General features: G+C 37.3%; 1 long non-coding RNA gene across 1 annotated transcript in view; it reads left to right on the top strand.

Moving 5' to 3' along the window:
- The window catches only part of LOC135786570 (uncharacterized), a 29147-nt gene extending 14621 nt beyond the window's left edge, over positions 1 to 14526 (top strand). Inside the window, exons 2-7 of the long non-coding RNA XR_010546950.2 lie at positions 7243 to 7356; positions 10682 to 13259; positions 13794 to 13887; positions 13986 to 14118; positions 14201 to 14304; positions 14415 to 14526. This is a non-coding gene — a long non-coding RNA (uncharacterized lncRNA). The remainder of the gene's footprint in view (positions 1 to 7242; positions 7357 to 10681; positions 13260 to 13793; positions 13888 to 13985; positions 14119 to 14200; positions 14305 to 14414) is intronic.
- Positions 14527 to 16974: the final 2448 nt, after the last annotated feature.

Below are 16974 nucleotides of genomic sequence, written 5' to 3'. Positions count from 1 at the left end.
ATCCCAGCGAAACACACACGTTTTCTAAACTAAAAGACTGCATTAGCGATGTTAGTGACTGGATGGCACATAACTTTCTTAAGCTCAACTCCAATAAGACAGAGGTACTTATTATTGAACCAAATCGCTACAAACATAATATGTCAGATTACAAATTGCACATAGATGGCTGTACTGTGGTGCCATCTTCCACGGTTAGGAACTTAGGTGTGATGTTCGACAGCAACTTATCCTTTGATAGTCATATCGCCAACGTCTGCCGCACAGCATTCTTCCATCTTAGAAATATCTCAAAAATACGCCATATACTGTCTACATCTGACGCAGAGAAGCTTATTCATGCTTTTATGACCTCTAGAATAGACTATTGTAACTCGCTACTCGGGGGATGCCATTCAAATCAGGTCAACAAGCTTCAGCTAGTTCAAAACGCTTCTGCAAGGGTACTTACTCGATCTAAGAAGTATGACCACATAAGCCCAATTCTGGCATCTTTACACTGGCTACCAGTTAAATATCGCATCCAATTTAAAATATCACTAATCACCTACAAAGCTTTAAATGGCTTAGCACCCTCATATCTTAGAGAATTACTATCAGAATACAATCCATCACGCACACTACGGTCGCAAAATTCTGGCCTATTGATTATCCCTAGACTATCAAAAGTGTCTAAAAGTGGAAGATCCTTTTCCTACTTAGCCCCTAAGCTCTGGAATGATTTACCAACCGATGTCCGAGAATCAGACACAGTCGATCATTTTAAATCTAGACTTAAAACTTTTCTCTTCAACAAAGCATTCGCATAATTTGTCTAGTAAAGGTTCTTAACTCGCAATAGTTATTTTCACGGAACAAAGCACTCACGGTCATAACACAGACCAACCAAATAAATAAATAAAAACCTTTTCTGCATGAACACTTAAAATGAATTGCATTAAATAGTTTGCCACCGTTTGCCACTGAACCTGCATTAACGACGACAGTGGGGCTTCCGGCCTTAGTCAAACGGTTTGGCACGTATGGTCGGGTTGCGATTTTGGTGCTTTCGTGTGTCTTGTGAATAGTATGCCATACAGACCCGTTTGCCACTGAACCTGCATTAACGACGACAGTGGGGCCTCCAGCCTTAGTCAAACGGGTTGGTATGTATGGTCGGGTTGCGTTTTTCGCGCTTTCGTGTGTCTTGTGAATAGTATGCCATACATACCCGTTTGCCACTGAACCTGCATTAACGACGACAGTGGGGCCTCCAGCCTTAGTCAAACGGGTTGGCACGTATGGTCGGGTTGCGATTTTGGCGCTATCGTAAGTCTTATGAATAGTATGCCATACAGACCCGTTTGCCACTGAACCTGCATTAACGACAACAGTGGGGCCTCCAGCCTTAGTCAAACGGGTTGGTATGTATGGTCGGGTTGCGTTTTTCGCGCTTTCGTGTGTCTTGTGAATAGTATGCCATACAGACCCGTTTGCCACTGAACCTGCATTAACGACGACAGTGGGGCCTCAAGCCTTAGTCAAACGGGTTGGTATGTATGGTCGGGTTGCGATTTTGGCGCTATCGTAAGTCTTATGAATAGTATGCCATACAGACCCGTTTGCCACTGAACCTGCATTAACGACGACAGTGGGGCTTCCGGCCTTAGTCAAACGGGTTAACACGTATGGTCGGGTTGCGATGTTTTTGGCGTTTTCTCCTGGTCCTGTAAATGGTATACAATATAGACCCGTTTGCCACTGAACCTGCATTAACGACGACAGTGGGGCTTTAGGCCTTAGTCAAACGGGTCGTCAGGTTTCATTTTCTCTTAAAGATCGGAAGGTGACCCTTATTTACCATATATACCCTCGCATTGGGCCCCCAATTTGCTAAATCCTCAACTGTGGATAACATAATTATGCCGCAATATTTAGTCTGTCTGGAACTAAGCTGAGTTAAACCACATCACTGTGTGACACTTCAATACATATGAACGGCCGCTACGCTAATACGATTTTGTTTTTCTCTCCCTGTCTCGTCCTCGACCCGAAAACTAATCCCGTCCGAATAGTGCTTAAGTCACTTTGAATAATAGTCTGCATAAATGTAAAAAAAATCCTGTGGGCCTTAAACACCAGACTGTAAACACCAAACTGTGTGTGGGCCAATCAAATCATTCTAAAAATGTCTGGGTTATTTTTAACCCATAATGGTTAAATATTAGACAGAACACATGCTGGGTTAAAAAATTACCCAATGTTGGGTTGTTGTTATGCAACCATGAGTTATAATTACTTAGCAGCTGTGTTAAAACCACCCAGCATTGGGTCAATTTTAACCCAGCGGTGTGTTCTGTCCAATATTTACCCAACATGGCTTAAAAATAACCCAGTCATTTTTTGAGTGAATGCTTTTTCATATTTTACAGTTTTTTTCGATTGCTAAACGCCAGTGGGCACAACTGGAGTCACATGTGCAAAACTCTAACTACAGTCTGCACAGCAGCAGTTCATGTGGACCAAACTCTAGTTCGTTTTTCATTGCTTGAACACAGTTTTCAAAACTTTACACACTTATTCCATGACTTTAATCACAACCTGCACAACACTGTGGATTTACAGCACTTTGTTCAAATGCTAACACACTGCTGTCAAAACTGTGAATCACACATTCAAAACACAATTGATTTCAGCATTGTGCCTTTCAAACACTGCTGATTGCAATTTCATATAAATATAAATTCCAATTTCATATATATATTTCATTTATATATAATATTACCTTTCATGTAATTTAAGTTTCTACCTTTTTTCTCATTACTGTAATTCCGTAAATTACTACAGACAACTGAAGCAAACTGCTAATTTTCATTTACCCTAAAAAATTATGATGTTCTAAATAAAATATTGTGATAAATCAATAAATAAATCATTCTTTAAAGAAAACATTACTTGGTGTGACATCACTGAAATTGTTAAAACTGTAAAGATATAAAGTTAGTATTTTGTGTATTGGTGTTTGATGTTAGTGTTTTTCCTCTCAGTGTGTTGTGAGTGACAGTGTGTGTTATCTCAGTGAGGGTTGTGTTTAGTGTTTGGCTGCACGGAGCTGTTTTGAGCCATATGTTAAGAGTTGTGCTCAGGTGACTTTTGGTAGTGCAGACTGTAGTTAGAGTTTTGCACATGTAGCTCCAGTTGTGCCCACTGTCGTTTAGCAATCGAAAAAAACTGTAAAAGACATAAGGGCACAAGTTTGAACCCCAATCCCTTTGAGCAGTCGTCTTTGGAGGGTTACAGGTTCAAAGTTTGTGCCCTTATCTCTACCAAAATATTCACTCAAATTAGTATTCCAAATGTGTTATGTTTGTAGAATTTTTTTTGGAGGAAATATCTTTTCTTTTTTCCCTGAACATTAGTGCAATGTTTGAATTATTTTGATTGTAATTTGTGCTGTTATTGCTTTGTGTAATTTTTATGTTGTGAATAATTTTAAAGAGGACCCCAGGAAGATTAGCTGCCATTAAATGGGCCGCTAATGGGGATCCTAATAAAACAATAAAACAATAAAACAGTCTTTACAAAATGTATGTGTGTTAGGTTATGTGTGTTAGGTTGTGTGCGTGCGTGCGTGCGTGCGTGCGTGCGTGCGTGCGTGTGTGTGTGTGTGTGTGTGTGTGTGTGTGTGTGTGCGCGCGTGTGCGTGTGTGCGCTGGACTGGTCAGGCTTTTGGCCACTACAAATATCCTTCGCCTTATGTTGACTTAACAACAGAAGGAGACAGCTGGAATGGGATCAAAATCAGGTTCTGTTCCAAGAACACAGGAAATGAGAATTCAGAAAATGCAAAATAAAATATTATTCACTTGGAATCTTCAGAAAAGCAAATAAACATTTATAAGAGTCTGTGAATGTTTAAGAACACTTGGGTCAAGTGAACTTTGTCTCTTATTATCTCGAACATATTGGAGTTGACAGAAATTGGCAAAGCATGTGGTTTTGCTTTATGAAAGTATTTCATGATATGATAGACTCATGAGATCATATAACTTTGACTATGAAAAGGTTTAGGACAAATGTGATGATTAAATGTTTTTTTTTTTTAATTGTTATAATATTTTTTTTTTTGCTTTATTAATAATGACAACACTGCATTGGAATTCAGGACAACATTATTTTGTGAGAGAATAAATTGTTTAAAAACAAAATCTGCCATTGACAATTGTTGCACTTTCTATTTTAAATCTTTGCATATTGTATTTAAATTTGGTTTTGACTGGACGTCAACTAGTGTATGAGCAAAAGGCCCAGGGCTCCCTATATCCAGTCTATTCCTGACTGTTGCCAAACTATCATCGTGAGAGACATTAGGAAGTTTAGGAGGACATTACTGAGACTATTAAAAGTCAAGGACTTATATCAGGGAGTGATAAACTGAGAATGCTGTTTGGCCCTCGGCAAGGACAATAAACAAATTATAGTGGTAAAATTGTCATGTTGTCCAAATCCTGTACTGACTCTCACAGTATAGACGGCTTTAACCAGGATCTCTGAGTACTCCATGCAAAAAGGTTGGGGTCTGTTTTTATAGATGCAGAAAAAAAGAGATTTAAGAATAAACTCTTAATGTAATATCCACATTGTCATCAACAAAATCCATCATACAGTATGTACATGTGTTTGGGCACACTCTTATAATAAAAGTGCATAAAAGGTTCTTCACAGTGATGTTCCTCAAAGAAACATTCAGTCAAAGGATCTTGGAAGAACCGTTTCTTACCTTTTTAAAATAATTAAGAACCTATTAGTCACAAACAACCTTTTATTAAAACAGAAATGATTTTTAACGCTGTTCCTGGTGAGCTACCGTCCTGCAGACTTGTGTTACAACTCAGTCATCTGTCTGTAATTATCAAGCAACCCCGAAAACCTTGATTAGTTGCTTCAGCTGTGTTTTATTGGTGTTGAAACTAAAATTTGCAGGATGGTACCATGCTGTACCAGTAGCACAAAATTAACTCTGAGAGAACAAATGCAGATATGCAAATGTTTGATAGCAGAGGGTCTGTAATTTTTTTAATTTGATATATTGTATGTTTATATATTTATAGAAGAACATTTTCTGGTAGGCATTATACTTTTGTGAAAATCATAAAAAATGCTGGCGCTGGCTGACAACTTTTTTTAAAAACGCTGCAGGGAAAGAGACGTGTTTGACGTCTACCGTGCGTAATTGGATGCTGGAACATTTTAAGTGTACTCGCTTCATTCTCACGTGAAATTCTAGTCATCGAGACATTCACGCGAAAATTCGTGTCATGGGAGGGGCTTCTGCTACTCCGCTTGCTTCCTGTAATCACATCACTACTAGAGCAAGTTCCTGATTGGTTAACGCGCCGCGTTTTTCCACCACATTTCAAACTTTTCACGAATATGGTGTGACAAAATAATGCTGTTTAGTGAATAAACGCCTCATTCGCTCCGCGAGACCTCCAGACGCTCGTACATTGAAATCACTCACGCTTGACGCCTCTAGCGCGGCTGGTGTGAACGCAGCATTAAGTCTCAACTATTTATACTAGAGGTCTTCTCCGGTCCGAAGAAATATACCCAACTGGAATTTTTTTTTTCCTGGACAATTTTTTATTTTTTAAAGAAAGACCTGACTCGAAAAAAAAAAACTAAATTAAACCCCAGTCCGACACGGCACTGATGTGTGTGCAGTCAGCAGCCCACATGCACCAGAAAGAAACCCCGGTGGCCTCACAACCAATTTGGCCCGCCGCTCCATTAATTTTCATTTTTCAATTCTAAAGGACATCAAGGAAACCAATACAGTGTGCAAAACACTGTAATTTTAAATTACAGGTACCCGAGACCTGAGGCAGCTAATATTATACCCCACCTGTGTCCAAGGCACACGTGAAACTTTTAGACCCAAACCCGCTCGGGTCTCAGGTCGGACCTTGGGTTTTCAAATTGCAGTGGACCCGTGAAAACCTCTAATTTTCACCAAATGACTTTGGAAATAGCCCAGCCATATAACATATGTAAATGCACAGTAAAATCATAGAATAGACAGTGACATTCATCTCTACCAGAAAAAAAATCTATTATTAAATGTACTGTGAGTGGGGAAATAACTATTCTGAATGAACTGTGAATTCTTTCAGCAAATCAGCAGAATTCAGACACGCATACCAGGAGCTGTGATGGTGTAAGATAAAGCTAAAGTATCATAAAACTAAGAGCCTTTCATAGCCCCCAAGACACATTAAAGGAGAACTCAAACTGACACGCTGGCTTCCAGATTTATTAGACCTGAGAATAAAAGGGTTTAGATAGACACAGACTCAAACATTGCCCAGGGATGGGAATTTTGTTCAGTACAGTATGCTGTTCAACTATGGTTTAAATGGATACTTGTTTGTGTACTTGTGTACATATTTATGCACAATTGTACACCCTGTTTCACTCTAACGCAAAGATTCATGGTGCACTGATTTGGATCATGTTTTATCACATTGAATCCTGACTGTTTCTGAATAATCAAAGATGTTGACTTCTGTATTCAGTGTCCATTCAAATGCACACATTCCTAAAAAGGTTTAAAAAGGTTATTTAGATTATAAAAACGTATGCAAGAAATGGTTCTTCTATGGCGTCGATGTAAACAACCTTTTATGCTGCGTTTACACTAACCGCGGTTGAGGCGGCAAGTCGCAGAAGCCCCTCCCATAACACGAATTTTCGCGTGAATGTCTCGAATTACTAGAATTTCACGTACGGATTTCACACGCGAATGAAACGAGTGAACTAAAATGTTCAAGCATTCAACTACGTGCGAATAGTGCGTTTTTGTCGCCTCTACTGCGGTTGTTGTGAACGCAGCATTAGACACATTTACTTTTAAGAATGCAGATCACAAAATGGAAACTTATTTTTTATTTATTAAATATTGCACAATTTGAGAAATAATGAGGGTATTTTTTTCTTAATTAGCATAAACTAAAATATTAAAAGCCTGACAAAATCTGTATGCTATTTCAAATGTTTAAAAGCATGGAGTATTGAGAGTATCTGTTAAATTGATTTCACAGCATGTGTTTGAATCACCAGTGATCTTACCACTGGAGGACAGACGCCTCTATTCTTGTGATCTGCCAGACTTTGTATTATGATCTGTAAACTGGCTCACACAGACCGTGCAAGAGCCAGGTCACACTATGCTCCTGTTAAATGAAGAAATCATTGTTTCATCAGGACGTGATCGTGCCAGAAACAGTTCATATGGAACGCTCTGGAAGAAGCAGTCAGTGCATACCATCAATCAATCCAAACATGGAGTATGTGCACTGAAGCACCACTGCCAACTTGGTAAGGTCACGTGTGTGTGTGTGTGTGTGTGTGTGTGTGTGTGTGTGTGTGTGTGTGTGCAACCGTGTACGCGTGTGCATGAGTGTGTGTGTGTGTGCAGTTTTTAGATCAGTGAAAGATTTTTGTAAACGAACCATTTGATGTTTAGATGACATCAGTGTTAGAAACGTCTGCTTTCACCTTCAGTACCACAGGTGTTGATCTCTTGAAGAAAAGCAATGGCCTGCAAATGTTATGATGTTTTGTTGAAAGTTTCATTCAACTGAAAAACAAAGATCCAAAAATCCTATTTATACTTGGAAACTTGAAAATTGAATAAGGATGAATAGGAATACTCCCAATCTTAAAATATGTATATTATTTTCCAATGTTGGATTTGCATAGCTACACTGCAAAAAAAATAAGACTTTCTTACTTAGTATTTTGTCTTGTTTTCAGTAAAAATATCTAAAAAAAATCTTGATTTTCTTTGAGCAAAATGACCTAGGAAAATATGTCTAGTTTTTAGACAAAAAATATAAACTTTAAGTAAATTAGTGCTTAAAACAAGCAAAAAATTTGCCAATGGAATAAGAAAATTTTCTTGGAAATAAGTTAATTTTTTTTTTATAAACACTTAATTCAAGAAAAATGTTCTTATTCTATTGGCAGATTGTTTTAAGGAAAAATTCGCTTAAATTTTATATGTTTTGTCTAAAAACTAGACTTATTTTGCTCATCAAGAAAATACATCTTGGTTTAAGAATTTAGATATTTTTACCAAAAATAAGACATAAATACTAAGTAAAAAAGTTATTTTTTGCAGTGTATGCTTTAATGTAACTTAATGGTAGATTGTACTGTCACAGTCTAAATATACATTTGAAAAAAATGCTGTCACCTTTGCAGAAGTATACCTTACTCGGACAGGGATTAGCTTAGGCCAAGACTAGACCTGAGTTTAATTGGGAAATATCAGAAGAAGAATCCTGTCATCATATGGTTGGGCAGATGGACATGCCCATCTGTGTTTATCCTACGACAATGGCCATTTCCATCGTCCAGTTCAGATGCATGTGGGCATCGACACTCCTGCTTCAGTGTCACAGTGCCACAGCGTTGGCATAATGATTTTATGCCAAAGTGTGGCATAAGGACAACATGGCAGATAGGAGGGATTGGCTAAATTTAGAGCAGATCTAATGATGACCCTGCAATAGATCGGTCTGTGAAAACAGCGCCTTCCAGTGGACTAAAACTATGTTTGCATGGTTAAACATACATAAGAGGCTCTCAGCCAGGTGATATATTATACAGGTATGCAGTTTTACATTGTGATAACATTTAGCTAGTTTTCCAGCTAAAATACTTACTTTCTAAAAGTAAGTATTAAACAAAAACATACTGTAGACATATATCCATATTAAACTTTTGCTCTGTATCTATACATCAAATCATTTTGATATCAAATTACATGAGATTCATTAAAAACCAGCAGTGGGATCATTCAAAAATTCTGCTGCATAATTTTCTGTATCTCAAGGTTATCTGTAATTCACTAAACAGCATTATTTTGTCTACCTTTAATAGCAGTCAATAAAGCTACAGTTTCAACGCAAGCAAAATATAATCATAACGCGATCAGGTTACATTTGATTGATTAGATGGAAAACTAAGACAAATCCTGGAGGTGAGTTGGGTTAAGAAGATTTGCCATAGCAAACGGTAGAGTGTAGCATATGTTTATTGAAATCTTTATCACTATAAATCTCCAGAGAGGACAGACCATGAATAGCGGTCTTCATGCATGCAATATGGAGGTTGCAACCTTTGCATTCACCCCTGGATGAGGTCCAAACTGCCCACGTAGAGCCGCTTACCCTGGGGTGACTAACAGACAGGCCCTTATTAATCTCATTCAGCCTGGGCGAGTTCGCCAAAGAAAAAACACTCATTATTCAAATACAGTATATAAGTGTTGCACTAATATTCCTACAGCAGGGGACTGGAATCACAGGAACAAACTGTAATGAAAACCAGAGGCACTGCATCCACCGCTGAACAGACCACATAAGTTTAGGTATATCAGAGAAATAACATGAGGTACTTTATCGATTCAAATCATCTTTTAACTAGATCGAAGGTTTGGATGCATTTAAATTACATTCATATTATATGATCAAAGTGTCCGAAAAATAAAAAATGAGCATATGCATTTAACATATTATACATATAACGTATAATGAAATTATAATACTATATATATATTTATTTAGGATTTTTTTTGCCAATCTACTTTTAATATCAAGGATTGACCAGTTGCAATACCAATACTTGCTACTTTCTCACTTTAAACTTTATTAAAACAGAATGCATGCTTTTAAAATAAAAAAACATGCATTAGAAATACTTTATTGCTGGATTTACATTTTTATTTATTCATTAGCAGATCCAAAGTGACCTAAAAATGACAGAGCATTAATAAATTTGTCTAAATGTTGGTGCATCATCAAATTATTAATTATAAGATTCATAATTTATTATAAGGCACAACTTATGATAAAAAAATAAACAAATTACAATCACATGGTAAGAAAAATGGTCTAAAATAATCTCAAGCTGTCACTGCATGGGGCAGTGCCCTTTAAAAAGTTCCTTTTAAGTACCATTAGTCTTAAACTTTTATGCAACCGGCCACTGGAGTTTCATAGATTTGTTACTCTTGATGATGAATAACTATTCATAGACGATTTATTGTTACATCTATGACTTAGATTAAAAAAATAAAATTTGTAGATCCTTTTCCTTTTAGAGGCCGTTCATATCAAGTCACGCTCAAGTTTACAGTATTTTAAATCTAAACTCGCCACAAGTGCACTCAAATATAGACATGTCTAAAACAAAACTCGTGTTCACAGGCGAGCACTTTAAAAGCAAAAGAAAGCGCGCGTCCTGCGTTGTCTATGCGTTTTAGATGTTCATGGACCCTAACGCAAGAATTACTCCATGGTCGGGGCACAATCAACTTGGGCATAAAGCGGTGGGGACAAACCACCCGCAAATTACACGAATGGGGCTGCTGTGAGTGCTTTGAGCATAGGGACAGCAACCTTCAACCTGGTGGCATGATAACACCGGCCCTCGTGGCCAAAAAAAAAAAAAAACAGACCGGCCCACCGGGAATTCTCCCGGTCCTCCCTATGGCCAATCTGGGCTGACTATAGGTCATGATAGTTAAAATCAACTATAGGTCAGTAATGATTTTAACTGTTTTTACAGACAATTGTGGGTTACAATCCTTAGTAATGGAGTACCAAGCAAATGTTGTTCTTTCTTTGTTCTTCAGATGTGTGTTATGAGTCATTAAACCTGGAGCTGGATCTTATATCATGGATTCGAAACATTGAATCCCTGAGAGATTTTCAAGAGACCAAATCTCCTCATTGTTCTCGGAAGCAGCATTTTTTATTCCACCTAATCAGCGCCGAAACCATTGTGCACACTTAGCTGGTCTTTCTGCAGAAGCTTCTCCATTCCACCATAATCCCTTTAAAAACTAAAAAAAGTGCTCCAACAGCAAATGAATGATGGGAGAGGAAGGAATGGAGCAGGAACAGCCAAAATAATAATAACTCCCCCCTGCTCTGGATTAACTTGTCAGACATTCTCTTTCCTTCTGCGTCGCTCCATCTTATGAAAGATCTGCCAACCTCTCGATGCTTTGAAGTCATGTCTGTTTTCCAAACTGTCAGAGCACATCCCACCCTGCTTTGGCTCTTGTCTGCGCTCGGTGGGCCAAAATCTGTGCGGCCTCATTATAGTGAAATGGTCGATAATCACAGCAGCGTGAGCGCGGGGAAATAAAACCAGGAAGCGAATCGTGATCCTGCTCTGTGAGCTGACATGACTCTGTCCAATGTTCCTGGCCAGCTAGAGACTACCAGAATGAAAGACAAAGGTACAGTATGTTGTCATCCCAAACATATTTTCTTTACTCGCTGCCACCATCTTTCCATCTGGAGTGCACGCAGTAATCATGAAGGAAATGAAAACCTTACTCAGGAGTGCCATTATTCACTGATGTCAAACACGGCGAGGGGACGATCTGACAGTTTGCCAGTTTTTATATCTGTTAAACATCTGCTCCAGCATAGCAAATTAACTTTCTCAGATGATGTTTTTTGTATAATTAAGCATGAAAAAATGTTAAAAGGTTGTTTTGTGTGCAAATGTTCCTGCCAAGATTCCACAGCTGCCCTGAGCATCCTCGCAATAATTTTTGAGGTGATGTTTGCCTTGAATAAGAGTTAATGCTCTCAGCAGCAGCGAGTGATTTTGTGATTTACAGGAGGCCTGACCAGTTAAACAGGTTTTGAACGATGAGGCTTCTGGGAGTGACTCAAAATAAAAAAGGTCACTGAAACACAAGAGCAGGAGTTTTCAAACTGGGGTCCGGGGTTGCTTTGCCCCTGTGACGTGATAATTGTACATTTATGTATGACTCACTTTGTACGAATTCATATGAATTAGCTTGTAAAATATGTACAAATTCCATACCTGTCAACCCTCCTGTTTTTTTTCCGGGAATCTCCTGTATTTTACCATTCTATTCACCTGTCATCCCTTTTAAATATTTTCTCATATTTTACCATTTTTTTCCAGCTATCATCCCGTTTAAATATTTTCTTGTATTTCTCCCGTATTTTACTATTTTGTTCCGCTGTCATCCTGTCTAAGTATTTTACCCTATTTCTCCCACATTTTACCATTCTGTTCCACTGTCATCCCGTTTAAATATTTTCCTGTATTTCTCCCGTATTTTACCATCTTTTTCCGCTGTCCTTTTGTTTAAATATTTTCCCGTATTTCTCCCGTATTTTGCCATTCTGTTCCACTGTCATCCTGTTTAAATATTTCCCCTTATTTTTTTCCCGTATTTTGCTATTCTGTTCCGCTGTCATCCCGTTTAAATATTTTCCTGTATTTCTCCCGTATTTTTCCATTCTGTTCCGCTGTCATCCCGTTTAAAGAGCACCTATTATGGGATACACGTTTTTAAACATCCTTTTGTGTGTAAGTGTGCATTAGTACATGCTAACGATATTCAAAAAGTACATACCTCAAAGAAAACGATGACGCGAGTTATCGTCTCTAACGTTCGAGGACTACAAAAAACACTCGAGCCGTTTCTCAAAACCAAGTACGCCGAACTCGGACTTGTGTCCTTCGTAGTTCGAACTTGCAAGTTCAGACTCGGAAGAACGAACTCCTGACGCGAAATGCATTCTGGGAAACTTCGCTGTCATAAGTCCACACAAGTCTCCTCTGATGCATCCTCGATAAAATGGGCGGATCAAGAACACATCCGGGGATTTTATGTGAACTTGGGCTTGATGCGAACTTTGAATTGGAATAGTACTTGGGCCGCGACTGATGACGTTTCACAAGTCCACAAGAACACAAGTACAGACAAGAACGCATATTGAGAAACGGCTTCGGATTGTAGGCAACAGTTTACTTCCTGGGATTAGTGACGTAGATAAGACCAACATTATCATAGTTCAGCCCTCTCTGCTTTGCTTGGGTACGCCCTCAAAGACGGGGATGGGGTGGGGAGCGCCGAGTCAGAAGAGAGCTAAAATGGTGGAGGTTGTGAGTCCCTGCTTTGACTCTGTTTGCAAACTCTTGTTTCATCGTTTAAGCGATTAAATCTCTCGAGTAGATGCTGTCTCTTTAGATGCGAGGGCAAAATAGCACTTTATGGACTTCCACAGAGGACATCATGTTTAATACGGTTCCGGAAAAATCCAGTCAGAAGTTGTTCACGGAGTTTTCACAATAACTGCTTCTCATGAACCGAAGCTGGATTTGCACGACGTCTCCTCTTGAAAGTTGGATTACTGTCCACTTCTGGATCACAGGCTGTAAGTATTCACGTTTATTATTTGCCTTTTACTGTACGTTACGTAACCGGAGATTAACATAATGTGCTTGTAGAGCTAAGCTTGCAAGCTAATTGTTTTGTGTTGTAATACTGTATTTCATAAACAACGTACCATATTTACACACGTGTATGTTGAATTATGCAGGCTTTCGTTTTTTTTATCGATGTTGGTTTAGACATGTTTACAAACTTGCTAAGTTGCTAAGCTAAATACAAATACAAATACCAGCTAAACTGTTACCAGTAAAATTTGTTCTCATGATCAAACTCAAGAAACTCTAAGTACAGATGATTTGTTTAAAGTTATATGTATTTTACTGTTGTATTTACTTGAAGCTTTCTTAGATTTTGAAACGAAGTAAACACGTAATGTGTGTTGCTAATGTTGGGCCATGTAATATGTAATACATTAACGTTTTAATGAATAGTCTAACGAGTTATAGTCGTTGTACTCTATTGTTATAATATGTCTTTTTGACTGAATACATGTTTGTTTTATTTGTCTATATCCTAGATTCGCAGCTGGACACATCCTTCTACACTGTATGCAAACATGCAACATCATTACACACAGTACAAGGAGTCAGACTGGCATATGAGGAGCAAAGGTGTGTAACACATATGATGTATTTAGCTAGTGAAACCACTACCAGTCTTAGATGTATAACTGATGATGACAAAGTTTTTTTTCTCTGCATAATAATAGGAAGCCAGGCAGTAGCATCGTTTCACAATGTTTCCATCACCATCATCATTGGATACCTTTGCCGTCCGTAGCCTGAGATTTCAGATTTGCAGCAAAAAAATTTGATTTTCTCATTTATTGGAATGCTGTGCAGGTATTTAAGTATTTTAGTAACTGTGTTAAATAGAGTAGTATTTACTTTTACAATAAATTAATTGCTTGTTTATATTTTACAGGTATTTGTACCTTGCAGCCATCCATTACAATGTCACCAAGCCGTAACAAAAGCAGGAGAGGGAAAGTACAAGGCTATGTTCCCAAAACACACAAGTGACATACCGTAAGCAGTAATGTTTTATTTCAAATACATTCATAATTAAAAACTTAATGTATGAAGCAGGGAAATAAATGATCAAAACAAAAGATTTATTGACTGCAATATTTCTACAGTTATGTGGAGGATGTGATCAGGCTTGTGTTTGATGAGGTATTTGAAGATAAGCTGAAGGAAGCTCCGATTCCAATGGACCTGGCATCACAGTTTGAGAGACCTTCAAAGGAGGACGTGATTGCATGCCATCTTCAGTGCAGGGGTCGTCGAAAGCCAAAATTGTGACCGATCTGATCAGGAAGCTCCAAGCGTATCTGGAGAACAACACACGACAGGATGATAACCTTATAGTGTCGTCTTAAATAGCACCATGCTGACAAAGCTTTGATATGCCATTTATCTGAATAGATAGCTGTAAGAAGTGAATTGAACAATTTTTGAAAGAAGAGCACAATATGGTTACTAAAGTATGTTTATTTGTATATTGTTTAACATTTAAATATATATTTGTAATAAATAAATAAAAACTTTTGACTGACTATAATATTTTCTTTAAAGTTGCATCTTTTGTTCTTTTGGGTACTTTGTTACTATAATGATACTTTAGTGTTATTGGTTTAAAAATGTAATAAAACTTACTCTAGTCCTGCACCTCAAAGGCTTATAGTCGGTACAATAAATGTTCTGTGTGTAGGGATTTAGACAATTTGTGCAAAACCTGGATGATGAATCACGCAGGTAAGAGGCCCTGGAACATGTTGCATTCTCCTTAAAACCTAATAAGTAAAAACATGGACTTATAAGTAAGCAGTCTTTCATAAAAAAGTTTACCATAGTGAAATAATGTAGAACATTCATTTCAATTAATACTTTCTTTGTGCTACATTTGGTGTTTCCATATAGTTTGCACAGTAATATAGTATGTAAGCAGTCTTTTATAATAAAGTTTACTATAGTAAAATAATGTTAATAAGTGAAATAGTTTTATAATCATTTCAACAAATACTTTCTATGTGCTACATTTGGTGTTTCCATATAGTTTGCACAGTAATATAGTATGTAAGCGGTCTTTTATAATAAAGTTTACTATAGTAAAATAATGTTAACAAATGAAATAGTTTTATAATCATTTCAACAAATACTTTCTATGTGCTACATTTGGTGTTTCCATATAGTTTGCACAGTAATATAGTATGTAAGCGGTCTTTTATAATAAAGTTTACTATAGTAAAATAATGTTAACAAATGAAATAGTTTTATAATCATTTCAACAAATACTTTCTATGTACTACATTTGGTGTTTCCATATAGTTTGCACAGTAATATAGTATGTAAGCAGGCTTTTATAATAAAGTTTACTATAGTAAAATAATGTTAATAAGTGAAATAGTTTTATAATCATTTCAACAAATACTTTCTATGTGCTACATTTGCTGTTTCCATATAGTTTGCACAGTAATATAGTATGTAAGCAGGCTTTTATAATAAAGTTTACTATAGTAAAATAATGTTAATAAGTGAAATAGTTTTATAATAATTTCAACAAATACTTTCTATGTGCTACATTTGGATTTTCCATATAGTTTGCACAGTAATATAGTATGAAAGCAGGCTTTTATAATAAAGTTTACTATAGTAAAATAATGTTAATAAGTGAAATAGTTTTATAATCATTTCAAAAAATACTTTCTATGTGCTACATTTGGTGTTTCCATATAGTTTGCAAAGTAATGTAGTACGTTATAATTACCTTTTGGATGTCTTTGCAACACATTTTCGTCTTCGTTTAGCATTCTGGCAGAGCTAAGGACACCTAAAAAAGTTAAATCCAATCGCGTTCATTGACGGAGATCGTTTATATCGTAACGGCCGTCTGAACTCTCTGGATCGAGCTTGAAGTGGTAAGGCAGTACAGACACCATCGTTTATAGAGAAATATAGCGCTTGTTTACGTTGCCTGTGACTCTCAGTCAGAACCGGAAAACCCACGCGTAGTCAGGGGCGTAACCTTTCAAACACACGCCGAACCCAGTTGACCAATAACAGTTGAGTAGTCATCTGACCAATCCGAATACACTAGACATTTTGGGAGGCGGAGACAGGAACTAAATCCGAGCGTTTTCCAGACATGCAGAAATCGGTGAGGTATGTAAGCAATTTATAAGACTCACAGTGCATTAGTTCAAGTTTTAATAACATGTATGTACTATGGGATATTACAATAACGTGCTAACGTGCTAATTTATTAGCATAATTGGTGCTCTTTAAATATTTTCCCGTATTTCTCCCGTATTTTACCATTCTGTTCCGCTATCACCCCTTTTAAATATTTCCTGAAGTTCTTCCCGTATTTTACCATTCTGTTCCGCTATCATCCCGTTTAAATATTTTCCCGTATTTCTCCCGTATTTTACCATTCTGTTCCGCTATCACCCGTTTAAATATTTCCTGTAGTTCTTCCCGTATTTTACCATTCTGTTCCGCTATCACCCCATTTAAATATTTCCTGTAGTTCTTCCCGTATTTTACCATTCTGTTCCGCTATCATCCCGTTTAAATATTTCCTGTAGTTCTTCCCGTATTTTTCCATTCTGTTCCGCTATCACCCCTTTTAAATATTTCCTGTAGTTCTTCCCGTATTTTACCATTCTGTTCCGCTATCATCCCGTTTAAATATTT

The sequence above is a fragment of the Paramisgurnus dabryanus genome, chromosome 20 (assembly GCF_030506205.2).
Source record: "Paramisgurnus dabryanus chromosome 20, PD_genome_1.1, whole genome shotgun sequence".
NCBI lineage: Eukaryota > Metazoa > Chordata > Actinopteri > Cypriniformes > Cobitidae > Paramisgurnus > Paramisgurnus dabryanus.
The sequence above is the reverse complement of the archived record's forward strand: the minus strand, read 5'-3'. Positions and strand labels throughout refer to the sequence as shown.